This window comes from Protopterus annectens, chromosome 9.part0 (assembly GCF_019279795.1).
Source record: "Protopterus annectens isolate FY-2018-M chromosome 9.part0, PAN1.0, whole genome shotgun sequence".
Classification (NCBI taxonomy): Eukaryota; Metazoa; Chordata; order Ceratodontiformes; family Protopteridae; genus Protopterus; species Protopterus annectens.
The window spans coordinates 1210221450-1210246596 of NC_056743.1; the positions used below are offsets into that span (position 1 = coordinate 1210221450).

General features: G+C 37.8%; 1 protein-coding gene across 2 annotated transcripts in view; it reads left to right on the top strand.

The window, feature by feature from the left end:
* The window catches only part of LOC122811943 (leupaxin-like), a 467997-nt gene that overhangs the window by 185 nt on the left and 442665 nt on the right, over window positions 1-25147 (top strand). The gene's annotated exons all lie outside the window — the stretch shown is intronic.

Consider the following 25147-nt stretch of genomic DNA (forward strand, 5'->3'; position numbering starts at 1 on the left):
CAGCAGTCTCTATAAAATATGTTTATTAATTGTACATTTTCAAGTAGGGCATGTTCATGCAACAGTCTTAGTTTTAACACTTTTGAATTAGGTTGGTAAGCTGAAGAAGCGAAAAAAAATGATCACGTGTTGGCAGAAGCTGTTTATACAAAAATGCATTGTTCTGCAAGCTCAAGGAAAACCAGTTTATTGGAAGTTTACTTTTCTCAGAGCCAGCTTTAAGTACAACCTAAAACTAAAATTACTTACCTAAGACACTTTTGTAAGTAATTAATTTGTTGCATACCTAAACATTCCTTATATTTTTTTAAATAGTTTTAATCAAAACAACCAGGCATTTTATTCCAAGTTCTCATTTTCACCATTCTTTGTGTTCCATAAAAATAAAACTGAAACCTATTTATCTTTGTAATGTTTTGTAATGGAGGGTGCAGAACATTTTAGGATACTGCTCATTGTGCCATACTTTACTAATGGCCAGGAAAAGAGTTGTATGGCATGGAGAATACTGTAAATCTGTAGAGCAAGCATAGGTGACAGTCTCTTATGTTAAGAATCAGGATTGAAGTCACAAGTGATTATGGATAAAGCCCCCAAATCAGTCACACTTTTGAAGTACTTTGTTGTATCTTTCGGCTTTTCCCGGTTAGGGGTTGCCACAGCGGAACTCTGGTCCGCTAATGATTGGCAGTAGATTTTTACGTGCACTTTTAAAGTACTACTAGTTAGAAAGCTGGAAACTAGGTATTAACCTGCTTTTTTGATGAACAGGAAGTCTGCAGTGGTGGTTTGTCTTTACTCATTTAGTATAATCCACACAGCTTTGCTGCAGGATGAAACATTTTAGAAGGGGGAGAGAAAAAGGCTGAGGCAGTTCCAGGGGCATCCTTGGAAATCAGAGATATTTGAGAAGTACAGAAACAAGCTGCATCTGTTGCAGAGGGTGGATTGTATTCTTTAATGTTTGATTAAACCTGTTTTTTTTTTAAATGTTACTGACTTCAAATTACTGGTAAAAACTGGGGTAACTCCAGGCCCTAGGTCATGTTAAATTGTTATTTGTCCTATTAATGCTGCTGTTCTGGTTAATAAATGTATACGGTTCTTTATAGATTTCTGATATAGGAAGAGGGTGAGTATTTGCCGGAAACCTTATGTGTTTTTTTGGGGGGAATGTACTTTCAGGGGCAATATAATTTGCAGAGTGCTGGGGGGTGGAAAGCAAAAAGGGCACTTAGTGGGTTAAAGGTTTTTTTACCTCTCTGCTACCATAACCAAAGCATATCTGTGACACAAGGTGTATCTTATGTAAATATGAGATACATTTGCAATGACTGCACATAAATTTTGTAGAAATGTACAAATAAAGCTAATGTTGCATCAGTACGGCATATGATCTAGGAGCCATATATTCCAAAGTTAGAGAAAAAAAGTGCAGTAGTGCTATAACACACTCACAGTTGCCACACAGAGTGGAAAGCTGTTAACCAGATCATTCAGACTATTAAACATTTACAGTCAGACTTCAGAAAAAGTCTAAATAAGGTGTTTAACAGCTTACCACTGCTCTTTTGTAGTGACTTCTGAATGCAGTTAATGCTCTACTGTGTGAATAAAGCTTAACAGTAGTAAGGGACTTAATAAAAGCTTAAGAACCTTTCCAGTGTCAGAATGGTGCTGAACAAGCATGTATTTTCCACAAATTTAGAGCATAATCACAGTGATCCGTACACTGCAAGTTATCTATCAAAAATAAGTCATAAAATGCATCACAGAACATTCAGATCCTGGCAGTGTCCACGACGAAGTTTGTAGCAGTGGACTTTGACACAAGCTTATTGAGGACTTCTGGCCTGGACTCACCTATTCTACAACTAGTCCTGCTCAGAGGAATGTGCACAGAAAGTTGCTATAGCTTGTGTTTATGGGTGATGGGGGCTGGGAACAGTGAGATTATTATTTCTTAAATTCTTCTTGCATTTTGACCTCAGAGGTAAACACATAAGGTCACTATAATTTATTTGGGACTGGGGAAAGTGTGGTCATTATTTCTCAAATTTTCCTTACAATTAAACCTTAGAGGTATGCACAAAGGGTCACTGTGGATTTTGTGGGGCCGTGACAGTGTGATCATTATTTTAATTTTTTACACAATCATACCTCACAGATATGCACACATCACTATAACTTGTGTGGGGGCAGTGCACTGTCTAGGAGCAACAGATTGGAATACAAAACTGTGATTTTTTTTTCTCTTTCCTCACAATCATTGACCAGAAGTGTATACAGGTGCCTAATTTTGGGAGATGGGGTAAGCTGGCATATTGTGAATATACATCTGTGATCAACAAATTAAAATATGTTACTATATTTTGGTTGTCAGCTAGATACACATATGGTAGCTGTCTTTTAAAGCTAAGGGGGTGAAGAGGTAAGCTGTATGATGTGTGACAGCAGCAACTTGAAGTATATGACTGAGGCCATTTATTCACTCACTTTCATCCCAATCTAACATCAAAGGGGCACACAGAAAGTGACTATTTTTTTCTTTTGACAGGGGGTAGACAAAGTTCTAAGAAATGACTCCTGTATTTTTGCAAGCATTTATCTTCTGACTTCATTAGGAAATATTTTCTGTCATCTTTGATCATTAAGCCTTGGGCACAGCTTATTTCTTCCTTGAAAGAAAAAAAAAATAAGACTAAATTTCTTTAGTTAGTCATGATTTTTGTCCAGGCCATAATTGCACCAAAAAGCTGGGGAAAATCTCTAAAATGTACCTTACAGCATCTAGAATCCCATGACTTCCGAGGCCCAAGCAGCCTCTAGATTATTTCCTCTACAATTATTACACTGATGTCTCGGCCATTTAGGAGTGGTGAAAGGATGCAGGAAGAAAATGAAGAGGAAGAAAGAATTCCTTTCTTTAGCCACCATTTTTGTTCAGGCCATCTTTATCTCTGAAGGTCTGAAAAAAAAGCTCTAAAATGCAACTTGGAGCTCAGAGTATCTAGAACCCAATGGCTTTGGGAAGGGACCTCTGACTTAATTTGATTATGTCCTCCTTATTTATTATAGTGTAATAGTGGACAGTTAGGATATATTGAAACAATGCTGGAAAAATCTGAAGTGTACAACAAAGTATCAGAAAACAAGAAAAAAGTAATCTCAATGGTGTAGCAAGTCCAGGATGGGGGAAATAGGGAGCACATGGTGGTTGGGGGCACTGGAGAGCAGGAAGCCCATGATATCCTTTTCCAAGGGTTTCAATTCACCAAAGGCAGGAGTCAAAATATTCAGTAGAGCCAGGGGCTGCCCTCCTTTATGTACATCTCAGAGTTTATCAACAAGGTTTGTTACTCTTCATAAAACATTTTATAACACTATAGCACCTGGATAAGAAAAGAAATGTTTTTGTCAGATTTCTGGTATACAACAATCATTTTGATTGTATCTTTACTTACTACTACATATCATATACCCGGTTGCATAACAGTGTTAAACATGCCCTTGCAGACACTTCTCAAGCTGTTTAACTTAAGCTGCGCTACTGGCTTTGTTCCTGTTGACTGATGCACTGCAGTGGTGATGCCTGTTCATAAGGTTGCTCTTACAACTGACCTGGGTAGTTGAAGTCCTATCACCCTTACAAACCTATCTACAAAATCATGGGGTGTATTATAACTAACCTCATAAACTGTGATATCAAGACTCTTGTTTGATATGAAACCCAAGAGTCTGGCTTTGTGAAGGATAGATACTGTCTTGTTAACCTGGTAAACTTCATCAAAAGGGTTACGGAGGCTGTAGATGGTGGCCATGCAGCGCTCATGGTGTATCTGGTGAAGGTTTTCAACATCATTCCCCAATGTTGACATTATACAAACTCTAATTGCTTTAAAAATTAACCCAAGTGTTAAGATGAATAGCAAATTGTCTGAAAGAAAATGTAGTAGCTCCACCAGGACTGGATTTGTGAGCATTATTCACCCCTTAATAGTCGGTAGGAGACAGAGTAAAGGGATTGGGCTTTTAGTCTATCTGCATAGGACATGTTGTTTGCACCCTATATTTTCTTTGTGGGGAACCTATGAGGTCACTCCAGCTGCTGTACGTGCCTAGTCAAGTACATGCCAAATGGCGCATTGCACTTGATTATTGGTCTTATGAGGACTGAGTACAGTGGGCCTATAATTTCCTTGGATTTGGATACCATACCTTTACCTATAAATTGTACCACATAGAAGTACTTCCTCACTACTGTGGACACATGGCATTCAAAGAGAAGTATATTCTGAACAGGAGTGGTCACAGCACTGGGCCTATGGCACACCACTAGTAACTGGCCTCTTGCTGGATCTGGATTCACCCACTTTAACCAAGTGCATCTTGTCCGTGAGCCAATTGGCTATCCATTGGGTGATGTAGGGATTTATGACCAGTTTTATGAGTTCATTTATAATACCCAAGTGGGGAATTGTGTCAAATGCCTTGGCCAGGTTGAGGTAGGCTGTATGTACTGTTTTACCCTCATTTATGGCTTTAGTGATTTTCTCAAATAAATCCACCAGGATTAGTAGGCTTGACCTGTCCTTGACAAAGTAGAATTGGTTCAGGTCCATTGTTTGGAGGGTTTCTATGTCATTATTTATCAGGTCCATGATTATTCTTTCCATTGTCTTTCATATAAGACTAGTCAAACTTATGGGTCTGTGATTTCCCGGTCACTAGATGGTCACCCTTTATGAAGAAGGATGACTTTTGCTGTCTTCCACTCTATCAGGACAAAGCCAGTCTGGAGGCTGTTTTTAAATAGAGATCCTAATGGGCCTGATAAGTCCTGATTTAAGGTGTTTAAAAGGAAATATGGTATATCATCAAGCCTCACTGAAGCCATGGTTTTAACTTTAGATAGGACAGTGGCAACCTGCTCTTTGGTGATAATTGGCAGTGGGGTGTTTGAAGGTATTTCTTGGGTAAGAGTTAGGTGTGCTAGGGAAGTGAAATTTGAGATGAATTTGTTAGCCAGCAGATTTGCTATCTACAACTAATTCTGATATTATTGGGTGTAGCCCTTAAGATTATGGATTTTCTGTGTAGCCAGGATATTGCAGCCATCATCCAGAAGGCCATACTTATAGCTAGATGGTCACTAGTTTTATGATGAGCTACACATAAGAAGGAATAATGACTTTAGATAGCATTACTTAACAAAGACAGATGAACTGTGATTGGCTATAGGTCTACCATTGCTGTCGTTGATGGATAATGCCCACCTGCATAATCTTATGCTGTTTGTCTGGGTAATGATCTCTCACATTTGCATTTGCATGTATATATTTGCCTCAGTGACATTATTAAATCATCCCTCATACATTAATGTAGAACACTGGTCCTCACCTGTATTTGTTTAGCTCTTAAGATATTACAGAAGTAGTGTATCTTGATACCCATTGCCACTGTAACATTCTGATTGATTTCTGGTGATTTGGTTAATTCCATTTATAAGGAGCTGTTGCCCCCTTAAGCCCTTCCTGAAAAAGAAAGGCAGACAGTTTTGGGGGGTTTAGTGGAGGGACAGCCCTCTCCCCTTACAAACAGAACTAAGACAACAATCTATCTGTTGCCTTCCTTGTAAAAATGCTAAAGTAGTCACCTGTTTTACCACTCAGACCTGGGATTCAGTGTAGTTCTAAGAGCAGCACAGTACAGTATGGGAGTGTGTGATTATGAATACTAGATCTTGCACAATTATGCCACTTACCATTCTGGAACTGCAGCTGCACAAGGTTCACTGTTCTATGTAATCATCCATTGTCCTTGCTGGCATTCATCTGTGGTACTTTTACTACATATATTTGTCATTTAATGTTCCATACAGAACAATTCCTTGACTCTGTGTGCTTTGTTTGCTATGTGTCCTTATGCCATCCTATTTCCACTTCATTAATCCTCATCCTGTCCTTGTCCTGATAGTCTGTTGGCTAAAAGTAGTATTGCACTTCTCTGCCTACCATGGCTTGCATTTCTTGTACCTTGCTGCCTGTATTTTTCCCAGATGTGAACTCCTACACTGTTTTGTTTGGCTACTTGCACTTTGCTGTTTGTCATTTTCCATGTATGCCTGTCTGTTCCTGTTCTGCAGGTACATTTTTGTGATATGAAGTGACTGCTTGTGCTGTCTGCATTATATCTACTTGATTCACCACTGTCCTCTATATAGTGATTTCTTTTGCTTTGTAAAATTTTGCTATTCTTATTTGCCATCTCTTTGCAGCTCTGTTCCACAACTTTCATTTTGCATTGAAACAATGCTCTATTTTGCCTTCTCTGGGGGATTAACTATATGAACAATATGTGATATATTTGCCATATCCATAACAACAGTATTGAGATGTCCGTGCTATCATGCTTGTCTGTAAACTGTTTTCTTTCTGCTGCAGCACAACCATGCACACTGCGAGTTGGCCCACTTTATCATCTCACCTACTGCTCTTTTAAGGGTGCATTTTTCTGCTACATTTCAGCCATACGTAGTTAGATATATGGTTACTTTACTGCCTTGCTAGTTGCCCCTTTCAGTCGTTTGCTCCTTGCCTGTTAGTATGACTCACTACATGCATGATCGATTTCATGCTATTGAGATGACAGCATTCTGATGACTATCTGATTCATGCAGTGAGTATGGTCTTGTTCTCTAATCAGCCTTCATCCCACCAGATTAATTGAAACTTTTGGGGAGTACTTGGGAGGTGCAGAATTTTCTAAATGATATAAGAGACATTTTTGTTAAGTATAGCTACTAGATACAACCAACTAGTTGCACTTTAGAGATACTGCAAGTCAAAGGACAGATACAAAATAGTAGTAACTTATGATCTAAAAGGATTTCTGGCTGTAGGATTAAGAACAGATCAGGCTCATCTGTGGCACAATATCCTGAACATATGGGCAAAAGTGGATCATATGATACAAGGACGTCTTCACAGCTCTTCACCTCTAACAACAAAAGTTGTTCAGCTCCTTTTTAACAATTTGAGGAGTGTGGTAGCACTGACAGAAGAGCTAGGCTGTTGTGGTAAATTAATACAGCATAGCCTATGGTATTGCAAGTATTTAGTGCTGGAGGCAATTTATGTAGGACATTTAAGTTAGAAGCACCCTATTACCCCCTTTAGTGTCCTCAAGGATAGGGAAGAATCATGTGTCAGTTATCTCGATGTAGGTTTGTGGTGTTTGAGTCTAACTCTGAGTTGCAGAAAAGTGTCAGAAGTCTGATTTAGGAACACTACATTTCCTTGTCAAATCTTAAAAGACAGTGCACTATAAGAATTCTCTGAACATAGATCATGCCATAAATGAATGCCCTTTGTATCCAGGAAGCTGTGCATTTATATATTTATCAGCATTCCCTGATTAGTAATTGTCTTTTTAATTTTGTTTTCAAGCAGTGTATCATTGCTACTAACACCAGTGTCTCACGTGTACAACCAGTGCATCACTGTTGCTAGCACCAGTGTTCCATCTGTACAATGAGTGCATCACTGCTGCTAACATCAATGTTTCAGATGTGCAAGCAGTGCACCATTGCTGCTAATACCAGTGTTTCAGGTGTGCAACCAGTGCATCACTGCTGCTACCATCTATATTTCAGGTGTACAATCAATGTATCAGTGTTTCAGGTGTACAATCAATGTATCACTGCTTCTACCAGTGTTTCAGGTGTACAACCAGTGCATCAATGCTACTAACACCAGTGTCTCAGGTATGCAACCAGAGCATCACTGCTGCTAAAACCAGTGCCTCGGTTATATAACCAGTGCATCACTGCTGTTGACACCAGTGTTTCAGGTGTACAGCCAGTGTATCACTGCTGCCACCAGTGTTTCAGGTGTACAACCATTGCACCATTGCTGCTAATACTAGTGTTTCAGATGTACAACCAGTGCATCACTGCTGGTAACATGAGTGTCTCAGGTATGCAACCAGTGCACCATTGCTTCTAGTGCCATTGTTTTAGGTGTACAACCAGTGCATCACTGCTACTAACAACAGTGTCGCAGGTGTACAGTCAATGCATCACTGCTGTTGACACCAATGTTTCAGGTTTACAATCAGTGCATCACTGCTGTTGACACCAGAGTTTCAGGTGTACAGCCAGTGTATCACTGCTGCTACCAGTGTTTCAGGTGTACAACCAGTGCACCATTGCTGCTAATACCAGTGTTTCAGGTGTACAACCAGTGCTTCACTGCTGCTAACACAAGTGTCTCAGGTATCCAACCAGTGCACCATTGCTTCTAATACCATTCTTTCAGGTGTACAACCAGTGCATCACTCCTGTTAACACCAGTATCTCAGGTGTACAACCAGTGCACCATTGCTTTTAATACCATTATTTCAGGTGTACAGCCAATGAATCACTGCTGCTAACACCAGTGTCTTGGGTGTATAACAAGTGCATTACTGCTGTTGACACCAGTGTTTCTGGTGTACAGCCAGTGAATCACTGCTGCTACCAGTGTTTCAGGTGTACAACCAGTGTATCACTACTGCTAAAACCAGTATCTCAGGTGTACAACCAGTGCACCATTGCTTCTAATACCATTGTTTCTGGTGTATAACCAGTGCATCACTGCTGTTAAAACCAGTGTCTCAGGTGTACAGCCAGTGCATCACTGCTGCTTACATCAGTGTCTCAGGTGTACAACCAGTGCACCATTGCTTCTAATACCATTGTTTCAGGTGTACAGCCAGTGCATCACTGCTGCTAACATCACAACTAATGCACCATTGCTTCTAATACCATTGTTTCAGAAGTATGACCAGTGCATCACTGCTGCAAACACCAGTGTCTCAGGTGTACAACCAGTGCACCATTGCTTCTAATACCATTGTTTCAGGTGTACAGCCAGTGCATCACTGCTGCTAACATCACAACTAATGCACCATTGTTTCCAATACCATTGTTTCAGGTATACGACCAGTGCATCACTGCTGCAAACACCAGTGTCTCAGGTGTAAAATGTACAACCAGTGCACCATTGCTTCTAATACCATTGTTTCAGGTGTACAATCAGTGCACCACTGCTGCAAACACCAGTGTCTCAGATGTACAACCAGTGCACCATTGCTTCTAGTGCCATTGTTTCCGGTGTCCAACCAGTGCATCACTGCTACTAACACCAGTGTCTCAGGTGTACAGTCAGTGCATCACTGCTGTTGACACCAGTGTTTCAGGTATACAATCAGTGCATCACTGCTGTTGACACCAATGTTTCAGGTGTACAGCCAGTGTATCACTGCGGCTACCAGTGCTTCAGGTGTGCAATCAGTGTATCACTGCTACTACCATTGTGTCAGGTGTGCAACTAGTGTACCATTGCTGCTAATACCAGGTTTCAGGTGTACAACCAGTGCATCACTGCTGCTAACATGAGTGTCTCAGGTGTACAACCAGTGCACCAGTACTGCTAATGCCATTGTTTCAGGTGTACAACCAGTGCATCACTGCTCCTAACACCAGTGTTTCAGGTGTATAACCAGTGCATCGTTGCTGCTAACACCAGTGCCTCAGGTGTACAACCAATATATCACTGCGTCTAAGACAATTATTTCAAGTGTACAATCAGTGCACCATTGCTGCTAACACCAGTGTTTTAGCTGTGCAACCAGTGGATCACTGCTACTAAAACCAGTGTCTCAGGTGTACAACCAGTGCACCATTGCTTCTAGTACCACTGTTTCAAGTGTACAAACAGTGCATCACTGCTCATAGCAGCAGTGTCTCAGGTGTACAACCAGTGCAGCATTGCTGCTAGTGCAATTGGTTCAGGTATACAACCACTGCATCATGTTGCAAGCACCTGTGTTTCAGGTGTACAACCCATGCACCATTCCTGTTAACACCAGTGTTCTAAGTATACGAGTGCACAATTGCTGCTAATAGCATTGTTTCAGGTGTATAACCAGTGCATCACTGCTGCTAACACCAGTGTCTCAGGCATACAATCAGTGCACCATTGCTGCTAATTCCATTGTTTCACATGTACAATCAGTGTACCATTACTGCTCATAACAATGTTTCACGTATACAACCAGTGCATCACTGCTGGTAACACCAATGTCTGAGGTGTACAACCAGTGAACCATTGCTGCTAATGCCATTGTTTCAGGTGTACCATTGCTGCAAATAGCAGTGTCTCAGATGTACAACCGGTGCATCACTGCTCCTAACACTAGTGTTTCAGGTGTGCAACCAGTGCATGGATGCTGCTAAAACCACTGTGCATGGATGCTGCTAAAACCACTGTTTCAGGTGACAACCAGTGCATCCTGATGCTAACACCAGTGCCTCAGGTATGCAACCAGTGCACCATTGCTGCTAGCACCATTGTTTCAGGTGTACAATCAGTGCATTATTGCTGCTAGCACCAGTGTCTCAGGTGTACAACTAGTGCACCATTGCTGCTAATACCATTGTTTCAGGTGTACAATCAGTGCACCATTGCTGCTAATGCCAGTGTTTTAGATTTACAACCAGGGTGCATTACTGCTGCTAACACCAATGTCTCAGGTATACAATCAGTACACCATTGCTGCTAAAGCCACTGTTTCAGGTGTACAACAAGTGCATCACTGTTGCTAACACCAGTGTCTCAAGTGTACATCCAGTGCCCAATTGCTGTTAATACCATAGTTTCAGGTGTACAACCAGTGCATCACTGCTGCTAACACCAGTATTTCATTTTTACAACCAGTGCATTACTGCTGCTAACATCAACTTGTGCTGGTGAATGAGTCTAAACTGTTCTGAAGAAGGTTTCAAAAAGACAAATCTTGCAGAATGTACACCATAGGTAGAAAGGGATTATTGCCATGCTACAGAACTGTTCCCAGATGGCCACAGGATTCATTATATTTGGTGCTGATGCCCTTTTTACAATAGTCAATAGAATATTCTTGGGATACAACTATGCAAGATCTTTTTTCACATGAAAACGGCATGCAGATGCTCCTCTCAGGATTGAAATACCACATGTTGTACTATACCCCAGGATACAGCATGCTGTGATACCTGTTAGACTTTGAAACTGTCTGAGCTACTATCATGCTAGCAAAGTTGCATTTAAGGGTTCCACTGAATGGTTAATAGTATAGATCCTGGAAACAAGGAATGGTAGGGCTAGAACACAAGAGGCAACAAAAAAGAATGAAACATATTAATCTAACTCTGGTGTTTCTTCTCTGCACCATCAAAAAAATATTGTGTTTGTCTGTTTATTTATTGTATAAATTATTATATACATTTTTATGCTGTTCTTATTCCTCCTGCTGTAATGTCTATTGTTAATGTAATGTAAATTTCAAGGTAACATTCATATTAACTTGTTGTAATACCTATTGTTAATGTATTGTCTTGCCCCTGTTGTCCAAGTTGTGAATGAAAAGGATCCTTGGACCAGTCCACCTATTCAGTTAACAAACTGTAAATGAACAAATAAAAATGTGCATCATATTACAAAATACAAGTACAGAGGTGCATTATATCTAACACATGCTATTTACTGAATACTTGTTAACTAGGGGAAATGGACTGATCAAGATCAAACCATTTCAGCCTCTTTAGTGACTGCCTGGAGAATTCAGTAATCTGTAAAGCGTACTAAATTCTGACATATAGGATACTGAGTTACACATGGAAGAATGTAATAGCGGGTTCAAAAATTTACAATGTTAAACAAACAACACTAAATGCAGAAAGTGGTAAATATAAACAGTACAATAGCATACATATACGGGCTGTGCTGTATATAACACATATAGCTGAAACAGTAGTATATAGTATTCACATCAGCAGCCAGAGAAATAGAACAGATAACAAATTTGTACAAGAAATGAAACAGTGAGCACATTTATTTGTGGAAGAACAGTTAAAATGGGAACATAGAAAGTAAGGCTACTGAATAGCAACAGTAATGCAGAGACAATATGGAGTTGTGAGGAAAATAACATAAATTAGTTAAAGGTTGCAAATGACCTCAGTGACACAATAGTGAAAGTACATTGTGAGAGTACTATGTGACTGTAAAAAAATCATTTAACTGCATTCAGCTGCATTTTCTGTAATTAGCCTATGTACTATTAAAAGCATAAGAAACCATGCTCTATTCTTTTATGTAGTGCAACAGCCTTTGCAAGTCCTGTCTCAGTAATCTAGTCTCATAACGCCTTTATTTTAGATGTTCCACCTCTATCCTACATAACAAAAATGTGGAAGAAGTACTTTTCTTTTGTAGATGAGTTTGGTCTGCAGGAAGAAGAAGCAGTGATGTGACTTAGGAATTGACAGTGGGTGAAATGGTTAGCCCTCCAGTTGTTCTTACTAAGTGATGTTTGTGAGGAATGCCTAGGGCATTTGGGTGCACAAGTCTTAGCAACATATCAGAATCAGAATACATTCATCTCCAGTTTAGTGGTTTATTTTGAAAAAGCCACCTATGCCATATATGTACAAAAATCAGAGCAGGTTCTGTGCCTTCCAGATGTAAAAATGCCTTTTTGGATATGCATCACACTTTGTTTTATTTATATATTTGCTAACAGGGCAGATTGTGACTGATACAAGTACTCTTTCCCCTCCACAATCCACACCAAGGCAATTATACATTTTACAGGCAAAAAGGTACTGCACTAAGCAGGATCTCAGAATAGTTTCACACGTATAAATTACATATCTTAGGTTAGCTCTCTGACAAATCCAGTTTGTTCATGAGACATGATTATCAGCACCAAGACACAGATGATAGTGGCATACCAGGTTTCCACATTTACCATTCTCATTTTTAAGCAGCATCATACAAATAATTATACACTCTTTCAATGTTTATTTTTATTCCTGAAATGATGCAATGGATGTTTTGTAAGCTATTAAGAAATGTTAAATATATTTTGCTGTCTCTGTAAATTCAGAAATGTTGCACTTCCTAGTCTTGATGGGATTAAGAGCTTCAATTTGCAGAATGTTCCATTTCAGTGGCTTAATGCATGATCTTTTTAAAGAGGTTTCTAAGACTCCTTTTGGCATTTACCTTATATGTAAAGTTCTGTAATTTAGTCAGTAATTTCTTGATAAGCTTCTGCTATGCACAGCCTTAAGATTTTTGCATTGTAAGATAGTGCATTGTGGTAAATGTGGAGTGGCTGTCTGCTGTTGATTTCACCATTGGCTGTTTCTTCACCACAGTGATTTACACATTTCTGCTGGGAGTGCTTAATGCTAAAGGATTTCCTGTGCAAAATTCAGGGCGTGCAATGACGTGACTGCCTATCTACATGCTATGCAACTGTGTTAACCCAAGTCAGAAGACTATGAATTATGAAACATATAGCTAAAGTTTATTTCTTGCCATAAGATTTCTGTATCAAACAGATTCACATTTAAACTGAAACTGTTATGAACTTTTCATATAGGTTTTTGCATGTTCACAGTAACAACAACGTCTCATAGTCTATACAAGATCTTAAAATAAGATAAGAACATAAAAAAGCACTGACTGTGTATGATGTGTTTGAGTGTTTAGACTATATCAAATAAAAATATGTACACTTGGTAGACTCTACCAGGCATATCCTTGCAATAACAATCTCACTCCTTTAAAAAAAACATGCAGATGCCATTTTCCTTTGAATTATTTTCAGCTTAAAACATAATTTGGCTTGATTTTTCATCATTGATCTAATCCCATGTGTTTCCCTTCATCCAAACATGATATAGAAGTGGACATATTCTAGCATTACATCGCATGACAACTAGTGACAGCCGTAGGAGAGGTATGACACTGTCACATGTCATGATTACTGGAATTCTTCTTGATACACATTTAAAAAGTAACAGTACTATCAGCAGTTTAGTAGACGGATGCTGGAGTCATGTCTTAATAGTTTAATATTTTATTTTTGCTGGTCTCTGGCACCTTCTGTCCATTGTTCTCAAAAATCTTGTAGTGCATGGAGCATCACAATTATGCTCTGAAATTGGGAAAAGGATAATTTAGTAAAGTGCTTTCTTAGCATGAGTTTGGATCTTAGCAGTGCTTAGGGGTGTTAAGGGCACCCAAGTGCTGTTAAGATTAAGACTTCTACTAAAGACTAACAGTGGACATTGCCAGATGGCAAAGAACAACATCGGCAGAAGGTAAAATGGCTTTTAAAGGCTATTAGAACCTCACTCTGAAGAGGCAAAGAACAACAGCAGCAGAAGGTAAAATGGCTTTTAAAGGCTGTTAGAACCTCACTCTGCCACACATATAAGCAGAAACTGAGATGTCTTTTTGTGATTTTATCAGTTATAATAATATTGTCTGCAAATAAGCCCAGTCTTTCTTGATTACCATATTAATTATATCCTAGAAATTCTGAGTACCTTTTGCCAATGGCTCTAAATATAAAGAAAATAACAAAGGGGAAAGAGGACACCCCTGTCTGTTTCCTCTGTATAGACACAAGTTGTCAGAGAGGAACCCTCCCCCTTTAATTATTGCCTCTGATTGCTCATATGTTTTCCTAATTAACTTTATTATTGCATGAGGGAATGCAAATTATGCCACTGCCCTACTGATAAAATCCCAGTTTACTTTGTCAAATGCTTTTTCTGCAGAACAAAACACTAAAAACGGTGGTATTTTTTACACCCTGCTTACCTCTGGATCATCATTGTTCTATTAATGTGATCAAATGTTTGCCTCCTCTCCGCAAAACCGAACTGATCCATATCTATCTATCTTGGCAACACTTTTGCCATTCCTTTAGCTATTATAGACATAAACACTTTATCATCATGGTTTAAAATTCAAATGGGCCTATATGAACCCGGGTCTTTACCATCTTTAGGTATTAAGGCCATCACAGGGTTCTTCCAGGATGTTGGCACTTCCCTCCTTTTAAAATACTATAAAAGAAAACCCTCTATTCCTGGAAACTTTCCTGCTGATTGATTGTACATTACCATTATTATCTCTTATTCTCCTATCTTAACCTTGGCATACTTAAGTCTTCCATAAATATTTCCATTTGTGCTCTTTCTTGATTTTTACATTTCTCTGCTTTATACAAATTTTCATAAAATTTCTGAAATATTTTAACACCTCTACAGGATCTATGGTTATTGTTCTTGTTATAGGCTCCATATGTTTGACAGCAACCCTTTATACTTTATTTTGCTTAAATCATTGTGCTAATTTTTTTGTGTTCTGGAGTTATCAAAAAACAGTTGATTAACAGCATTTTTTCTAAACTCATGCATATTGTCCAGACACTCCCTTATTTTCTATTTAGTACTCTGCAGTTGCATCTCTTCTTGTTCTGCGAGGTTCCCTTATTCTGCAGTATCTTAACCTTTGTCAGCCCCTCTAAATAATTCATGTTACTTCTTAACAATATCTCTTTCTCTTTTATTTCTACTCTATTTTTAGCCTCCACTTTCATTTTATCCAAATCACTAGCTATAACTTCTGGAGAAATGTCTATCCTTCCTAATAAGTCTCTTATAATTTCCACTGTCCATTCCTTAAACTCCTCTATTTTTAACAGGTTGGTAGGGAAGCACCAGTGTCTCATTTTACTTCAGTACCCTGCATTTATTTCTTAACTGTTATTGACGCATGATTTGAAATAGTTATTGGATATGTGTCAAAGCTTTCAATTAAATGTACAGATTCTTGTGAAATACAATTATTGTCTAGTCTAGTCTAACTATTGCACATTGTGAATAATAGGTAAATTGAGTTTCTACTACTGAATTCACATCTTCTATACCAAATATTTTCACAACTTTCATCAACAGTCTACCCTCTATTATATTTTCCTTCTATGTCCTCCAGATGCATCCTCAGTGTTGCAAATAAAATTCCACTCTCCACATATAAGTACTATTCCCTGCTGAAAGCTGATTATTTCTCTCAAAACTTTCTTATGCTCCATAATAGCAGTTTTAGGTGGAATATAAATGCATGCCAGCTTAATCCTCCTTCCTTGCCAGTAGTTCCTTAATACCAGAATCTACCATTATTATATTTCCCTCTTCTGTCACTATTAGAGCACCTGTAGCAATTAGTATAAGTATACCCCTTTCCTTTTATCCTTGATACTGTGCTGAATAGCCCTCCTGAAATTCTTTCTTTATCAAATTCAGACACTCACTTCTTTCCAAATATGTTTACTATATCATTGCTATATGCACTCTGTATTTCTTAATATAATTCAGTAGTTTTTCCTTTTTGTCTATACCCATGAGGATATTCACATTCCAGAATAATAAGGATAGTATAGCTATTATGATAAGAAGTTATTATTCTCACCTATTATATATAATAGCTTTTTAAATGTATATTTTCAGCTTTTTGTGTTACATGCAACCACTAATGTTGGCAAGTTGATCTTTTGTACAATTGTTTCTCATCATCTCCATTTGAACATATGTCACATTTTACAAGACTTTTGTTTTAATGAAAACCCTAAAAACAAACAAACAAAAAAAACTGCAGAACACCCCCATAGCCTATTAATTTAAAACAAACACACAAAACTGTGTATATCTTCAAATAGTGAAGTTTAACCATACTGATAATAAAAATTGTCCCAAATCAACAGCTGTACATACAGGGATTACCTAACTTAAAATTAAAGTTATCTATGCTAAGATGCATGTTACCACCACTGCTCCTACTTACACTAGTTGTTGTCTGTTGTTGGCTTATCTTTATTCCCCTCCTAGATGTGAAAAACAGATCATATGCTTTCAGAAAACTCTTTTCTTAAAAATGTGCATTGGCTTTTATAGCCTACCCCTGCAGCCAGCTTACCTTCATGGAAAGATAATAAAAAAATGTACAGCTGCCCTCAGTTGCAGACAATTGTTATTAGAATAAACCAAGGTCTTTAATCCAGACACTCACTTATACAAAAGTAAGAGAAAACATATTAGATCTATATATATATATATATATATATATATATATATATTATATGTGCACTTTTATATCCCATCCCCCACATCAGCAACCCACAATTATAGCAGATTAGCTTAAACATGCTTTTGTCCATGTCCAGCCTTTCTTCTGTTTTTTGTATACTGCAATGCCTATATTTCTTAAAACTAAAAAAGAAGTAAAAGGGTACTTGTTTACTTTAGTATCCTTATCACATACATTGATAACTGAAAATGCTTTACTATATAACTTTTAATTTATATCATGAAATGTTTTATACAAGTACTGTTAATAACAAACATTGCTTTACTTACAGTTACCTTTTTTTCTGTTTTTTTATTGTTCTTCCAAATACTAATGACATGCGGTGGGATACGTGTTTTTTAGTCTTCCACAAGTTTAACAAAGGCAGCAAAAGTCCAATTGTTCCATTTTTTCTTGTAAAGCCACATTTCCAAATGTGACTGAGTATTTCTAATCTCATATTTATTAATTAATTTCAATGTTGCTGGTCTTCTTCCTGTTCATCTCCATCTCCCAACCCCAGACTCTGGTTCAAGTCCAATGTACTCCCATTTCTTTTAGTCAGTTCTTGTGATTTTTTTTTCTGTTTCTGAAGCACTTTCTTTTGAAACATTGGAAAAAGTTTCACTGGCAAAGTCTATCTATTGTTATTAGAAGAATGAGAAGCAGAGTCCTGTTATGTCTGATAGCTCACATTTTGTTGGATGAATGTTTGCATTTCCTCCCTAGCCTATTCTAAATAAAAAATGATTATGATCCTCTAGGAAATAAATATTGTGAAGACAGCTGGACACAGCAGCTTGAATCTCACATTTGCCTTTTGACATTTCTGGATTGCTGGGATAAATTTGCTTATCTTCTGCCTGGTGTACAGTGAATTATAATTTTCTACTAATACTCTACTGTCTCCAATGTTTAATACTTTGCCCTTTTGTCACATTTTGTTAGGATCCTCTCATCCTCTCTTCCCTCTGGTATGATTGCATCTTTACCAATATAGGCTGCTTTCTCAAGGCCAGGTTTGGAGCATACACACAATGTGCCCTTTTAATTAACAGTCTAGTTGATTATTTGTGCTTCCACAAAATTAATACAGTCTGCTGCTTCAAGTTTCTCTGGTACAGCAGAACATCTCAGGTTTTCTCTGCTTGCTCTGTCATCTAACTCTAGCATTTTAAACAGCTTTTCTTGAGCAGTGTCATACTCAGCCAGGCTTTTCTTCACTCTGAACTCTGATTTTTTTTTCAGTTTTATCAGTTTTTTGAATAGCTGTTTAAATGTTCTTCCATTTTCCAGTCTTTTTTATTTGAGTTGATGTACTCATTTGCTTCATTTATTTTAGTAATCTCTGAGCACATTTGATTTGTTTTTTTTTTTCCTCTAGATTACTGGAAGTCATGTTTTGCACCAAAGCTGGTGCTTGAACTGTTTTCTGCTGAACAGCTACATGATTCTTCCCAATCAGTGCTTCTTCTTCACCTTTTCTAGTTAATTTTCTTTCAGACTTTTTAAGTTTCTTCTTTGCTGGCATCCAGGCTGTATACTTACTAGCCAGTAATTGAATTGACTACAACCCTTATCTCTCAGTTTCTTTTTTCATATTGGGAGAGCTGAAATTAAAGGAAAACTCCAACTATTCCTACAATTTAACTCAAACCTTAGGTTAATTTTCTCCCTACAATAACATTAAAGTATTCTATAGATGACAACATCCTACTTGTATTTTATAAAACCTTCATTTCTTTTCCTTAGAATCAAAGGAAGGAAAAGCCTACACACTTTTTTAAGCTTAACGTCTCACATACTTTGCAGAGGAAATTGTCTCTGCCTGCATGACATACACCAGACACAGAGAAATCTGTAGTTTACCCTATAAGGTACTGCTGCATGCCTCAATTCACTGATAGTTGTAACCACCAGGAGTGAAGTTTCTTGCAAAAGTACACAGTCTTACAGAGCCCAGAGCATAAGTAGTATTTGTGTCATTATCAATGAGTCAGTTTTGCTGGAGAGTGATTGTGCTGTACATTAACAAATCAGTTAAGGAGCAGGATAACATTGAAAGAAAAAAAACATAATGCCAGAAGACGTGCTGCATAAAAAGAAAAAATAAGTTATCCAAAGGTAAGGAATAGAAAGTTGGTAATATTTGGCTGTAGAATTACAGAGCAGCATAGTAAGGAGAGAAAGAACATAACAGTTATATAACAAATGCAACTGATAAAGAGTTGCCTACAATATTCACCTCGCCTCCAAGAAAAAGTTTCCCACAGCAGGGATTTGGGAATAAAATTATTTTTCAGTCCCTTAGTTTTACTGTCATTATCATGGAGTCAGGTTTGTAGAAGAATGATTTTCCTGTACTGTAACAAATCAATATATGAGCAGAATAACAAGAAAAGATTGAAAATATAATGTTACAATACATCTAAACTTCTAAAAAAGTAGTTATCTAAAGTTAAGGTATAGAAGGTTGATTGCATTTTGTCGTAGACTTATTTAGTAAGAGGAAAACAGAACATGACAGTTATAAAACAAATGAAAATAAAGCTTATTTCTACAACATTCAGATAAAAAAATAAATAAATAAAAATAAAATCCTTTCCACTTCCGGCACTGGGGAACATAATTATTCTCAAATACCCTTTCTTTCTAGTGGCTGTCACACATGAAACTGCAAGAATCTTCCAAGTTCAAGTGCAGGGATAGTTTTGATACCTCAGAAATAGTGTGGGGGAAGGGGCTGTTAATTCATCTTGGCCTACAAAAAGTATATGTTGAATGAAGGTCTGCAATTTAGCTACCTTTTTGGTTGCAGTTATATAACTCCTTAGTAGACTGTGAGACAAGCCTTGTGACACACACAAATGAGGGCCATTCAAGAAATAAAAAGAAGCAGTTCTGTTACAGAAGGTATATAAGATGACAGTGACTGACACTAATCCCATATAATTTAATGGGATGGGAAAACACAATTACTTCCTTATCGCTAGCATGACTCATGTAAAGCAGATTTGAAATGGATTATGGGAAAGAGAAAGGGGTGAAGGATAAACAAGATCATGTCGATATGTTAAGCCCAGTTGGAAGGCATTTCTGGAAAAACATATTACAATTATATAACAAACAGAGTGGTTTTGAGGTGTTAAAATAGATCAGAAAACAAAGTTAGAGGGAACAAAATAGATTTTTTAATTCTAAAGTAATGTTTTCCTTTAAGCTGTTGCATTTTAAATGGGTTTGCATTCTGAATAGATTTCAGTGGTAATGGGATATGGTTCCATATTTTAGTTACACTATTTGGATACAGAGAGTCACTTAGAGTATTAAATGAGTTGGTTATAGTGATTAGTGATTTATGGCTAGTGCATAAAATTCTATTGGGGAATTAGTGCTGTATTAAGTTATTAAGGGCTGGGCAATTTTATAATTTATAGAGAAGTCTGCACTGTAGTTAGCTGAGAAAGAGCAAGGTGATTTCATACTTCTAAACAGTTTAATTATCTGAGGGTTAGGCAGTTGTGCATTCTATTTTATAGTTTACTGCAAATTTGGCTATTTTTTATTATAACATTGCTCAAGTCTGGGCAGTTGTGAGACTCAAAGGTTAGTGTAGATTGGGGCAGCATGGAGGAGGGATGGCAGTAAGAAAGTAGAGGCTATACATTTTCTGGCTATGTCAGTGAGGTAAGTTTGTATTCTGTATAATGTGCCTACTTTCTGATGAGTTGTTTTGACCACGTGTGATACATGGTGGTCAAATTTCAACTGGTCATCTATGATGATACCAAGTAATTTTGTATAGCTTATGTGTTCTATCATAGTGTTGGTGGAAGAGACAATAGTTAATTAACATTGTTTTTGTAGATGTCTTTTAAGGTGAAGAGCAGTAATTTCATTTTTTAGGGTTTAGAAGTAGTTGTGAATTATTTATCCATATTTCAATCAGTAAGAAGGATTGTTGTTTACAGTCTTGGAGTTTAGAGGGAGATTTGGTCAAGTCATCAGCATATTGAACTAAGGCAGCATTTTTGTAGCATTTTAGGGGCCATTGATGAATATGGTATGTGGCCTAGTATGGATCCTTGTGGGACACCAATACTTACTGGCAAGAAGGTGGAGAAATCATTTTAAATTTCACTGTTTGTCCTCTGTTTGAGATGTAGCTACAGAACCACTGCAGTGAAGAGTTAGTGAGCCCTAAGGATGACAGTTTTTCTAAGAGTTTCTGGTGGGAGACAGTGTCAAAACTTTTTGATAAGTTTAGGAAGATGGAGGAGAATAGGTTTCCAGCATTTCTATAGTGTTCACATTAATAACAAAATTCAAAGCAGTAGTTGTACTGTAATGAAGACTGAAGCTGTGTTGAGTTGAGGAGAAGCTCGTTATCTGTTACATAGTTGAGATGTTGCATATGAAAACATTTTTTCTAACAGTTTTGATAGGAGAGATAAAATAGAAATTGCCCTATATTTTGAAAGCTCTGTATTGATTCTACTCTTGTCCAGTGGACTAATGAATTATTTTTTTTCCACAGATATGGATCAATTTATGAGAATTGAAAATGGGTATGCAAAATCCTCTGTCACCATTTTAAGATATTCACCAGGTAGACTGGCAGGGGCTGTAGTAGGCTTTCATTTTTGAGGTGTTTATTGATGGTACCTGTGGAAACTGGTTGGAAGGAGAAATGATGAAGGTTATTTGATTAAGTAGGGACCTCAGAAGCTTGATTAGTCACCTGGTCAGTCAGTGACTATGCTGTATCCATAACGTGGGTATTGAACTGGTTGGCTATGGTATCATCTTGTTTCTGTGTGTTTGGTGTTGGCAGAGTAGCTTTCCTGGATTTAACAGTTCATTGATTGAAGCCCAGAACAGTTTTGGATTGTTAGTGTATATCTTTTGATTGCTTGAGTAAAAAGTTTTCTTATCTTTGGTGATAAGTTGCTTTGTTACGTTTCTTAGCTGACTATATTTTATTTATTTATTTGACTATATGACATATATGCTAGTAAACTGGGAGCTGTTTTATTTTTTGTTCAGAACCTGCATGCTTTTCTCTTTGTTTTGTGAGCTGTTAGTTGCTAATGCCATATCTCCATAACCATAAAACGTAGCAGTGACATCCACCCAAACCCAGTTCCAACTCAGCATATTCAGACAGCAGATCCTCATCAGCTCCTTTATTGTTACCATCTCACCCACTGTCCCACCCTGGCCTTTATATTTACCATACTGATTTACAAAGAATTTAAAGCAAACTCCCTATAGTGCATGCACTACACATTCCTGACATCTTATTTGCCACAGAAACCTCGTTCCACTAGGAAACAAAAAATAAAACTTGCCCTTATCAGATTAGACAGAGCCAACAAGAAAGCTGGTGGTGATGCTATTCCCTAAACCTGTCAACTTTCTCTAACTCAGAAATCCTACTAACCATGCTAAAGCTTAACACTCAACAAGAAAATCACAATCATACCCCTAGGTAATAATGCTAAAACACTGGAAGATATTCTCTGCTGGGCCTCCTCAAAAATTCATCAAGAAACGATAATATTGGGTAATGTTGACATAGAATGACAAATCACACATTCTGAAAATCCATTCAATAATATACATCTATACAAGTGAATCCAACATATAACCACATTGAACAGATATAAAAAGTCACTGCCAGACAATCAACCCTCGATTAGATCCAAAAATTCTCTCCAAATATCTTTGATAATATGCTTACAGTTTTTCCATTTTTTGTGTAACTCACAAAATTAAACATCTGAACATTTGCTATGCAAAGTATTGTTTATTTTCAAACCTGGTGTGATCCTAATTTTATTAAATAAAGTAGACATATTAAAGCTATAACATTATTTAAGGATGATTGGTTTATCATTACTGGTAGGGAAAAAATTGTTGAGGTACAGTGACATTTGTAAAGAAGCTGGACTGTTTTAGGAAATACCAGCTGGGCAGTGGATGTCATACCAGGAAAGGCTTTGGTGTGTGATGTAAATGATTTACTGTTGAGTTCAGAAGGAGAAAGGGTACTAAGTTGTTATGCACCATTAGAATCAAAACTTAGACAGGAATCCTTTTGGGGATAATGCCTGTATATTAGCTTTAAGGATAAACTACTATGGGTAGGACATTTTAATTGTAGATTTTTGGGTAGAGGGGGTTGATAAGGAATGACATGATATGAGACTGAGTGAAGAAATCTTGACAATTGATAAACTGTCTTGTTAAGGAAGGCTAGTGAAGTAAATACAGCTGTTGGTTCTATTTTTGAAAATGGTGTTTGATGTGACTGAAGATTTGGGAGAAAATGTATGTTAGTAAATTCTTGCTGAAAAAATATTCAAGGTTACTCCTATATAAAAAAAACACACACACACATACACAGAGTTTTTTTTATTAAACAATAAATACAAATCTGGTAAGTAAATATACATTCAGGAAAATATATTCAAAAGGACATATACATTTTTGTGGAGTAAAAAAAAAAAACATGTGCTTTTGTGTATGGGGGGCTAGGGAGTGTGAAAACCACCCAGGGGTCTGCCTAACATGTCCCCTGTAGATAGCTGGAAGCTACCTGAAGCAAGGACAATCAATGCTACACATATCTTTGTGTCCACAGGAAAAGATATACCGTGCATACTCCTATGTTCTACTCATGGGTGACACAAGTTGATTATATCCCGTAGAGTATTTCTATCAATTCTGAACTGACTGAATGTCTAATGTTGTATCAGGTGCTTAGATCTGAGTAGCTGCAAGTATCATCTCTGTTGGTGTGAGTGGCAGAGCCATAGCTGACTCATCCAGCATTTGGTGCTGTTCCTCAATCTGGTGACCCACCCCTCAGCTCTTGAGATAAAAAAACAAATGTGTGAATTGCACTTTCTAACTGATCGGTGGTAATGATACAACACTGCCAACAGTGACTCTGATGGCAACTAACTGCACAAGTTGCTGCTATGCTTAACATGGATCCATTCTGGTAGTCTGTAAATCATGGTGTTTAAAATGGGTGAATGCACTGTGCAGTGCTGCTATTTTATACACCTGTAAATCTCTACATAGTGTTGTATTATTGTATATGCATATTCTGCATTGCTCCGTTGCATAGGATTTCTCATTTATGTGTTATTAACTTGTCATATGCATGTGCTGCATATCATGTAATTTTGAGTATTGCATTTTTGCACAAAAGGTGTCTTTGTGTCATCACACCCAGTGCTTGGCTCTAGCAGTGCAGTTTTATATTGTAAAGCATCTATGATTCCCAGCCATATTCCTAGTTCTACAGTGCAAGATATTTCATTTATTGCAAAGGAAGTGTATAACACAAGAAGACACCTACATAGGTTCATAGGTGTGTATTAGGCTAATGGTCCTGGAGCCTTTACAAGCCTATCCCATAGAAGTGCCCTGACATTGTGCTGCCTGACGTTAGTTCCCAGTGCCTCTGTCAAGTACAGCCACTGGAGTGATCCCAGGGGTGAACCTTCTATTACCCATCCACTCATCAAGATTTCTCTTGAAGAGGGACAGCAAAGTGCTCTGCTTGACATGTATGGGAAGTCTATTCCAGAGCATAGGCAGTCTCTGGGTGAGGAACCTGTCCTTCCAGTATGTTCTGTTGATTGTGGTAATGAGACTGAGGTCTCTGGAGCATGTGGTGTGGAGGGATTGGGATTTCTTTAGATGCAGCATTTCTAACAGAGCTGGGTCAGGCATGGCTTTGCAAGTCAAGCAGAGATCTTCTATAAGTAGGCAATATGAAACAGAGAATAGCTGGAGTCTTTTGAGTCTCCATTTAGGATGTGTATAATGCCTAGGATCCTCTTCATGAGGTACATCTGTGGCCTCTCCAGCTGTTGCAGGTTCTAGTGAGGTACATGCCAAATGGGGCATTATACTCAATGATTGGTCTAATAAGAGTAGAGAGAGACGATGACCTCTTTCTTCCTGGATGCAAAACCCTTGGTAATGAGATTTGCCACACAGAAGGACTTTCTGACCACAGTGGCAATGTGGTGGTTGAATGAGAGGTTGCTGTCAAGCCTGCATCCCCAGATCTCTTATAATGCCTTCAGTGTTCATTGGGCTTCCAACAATGTGGT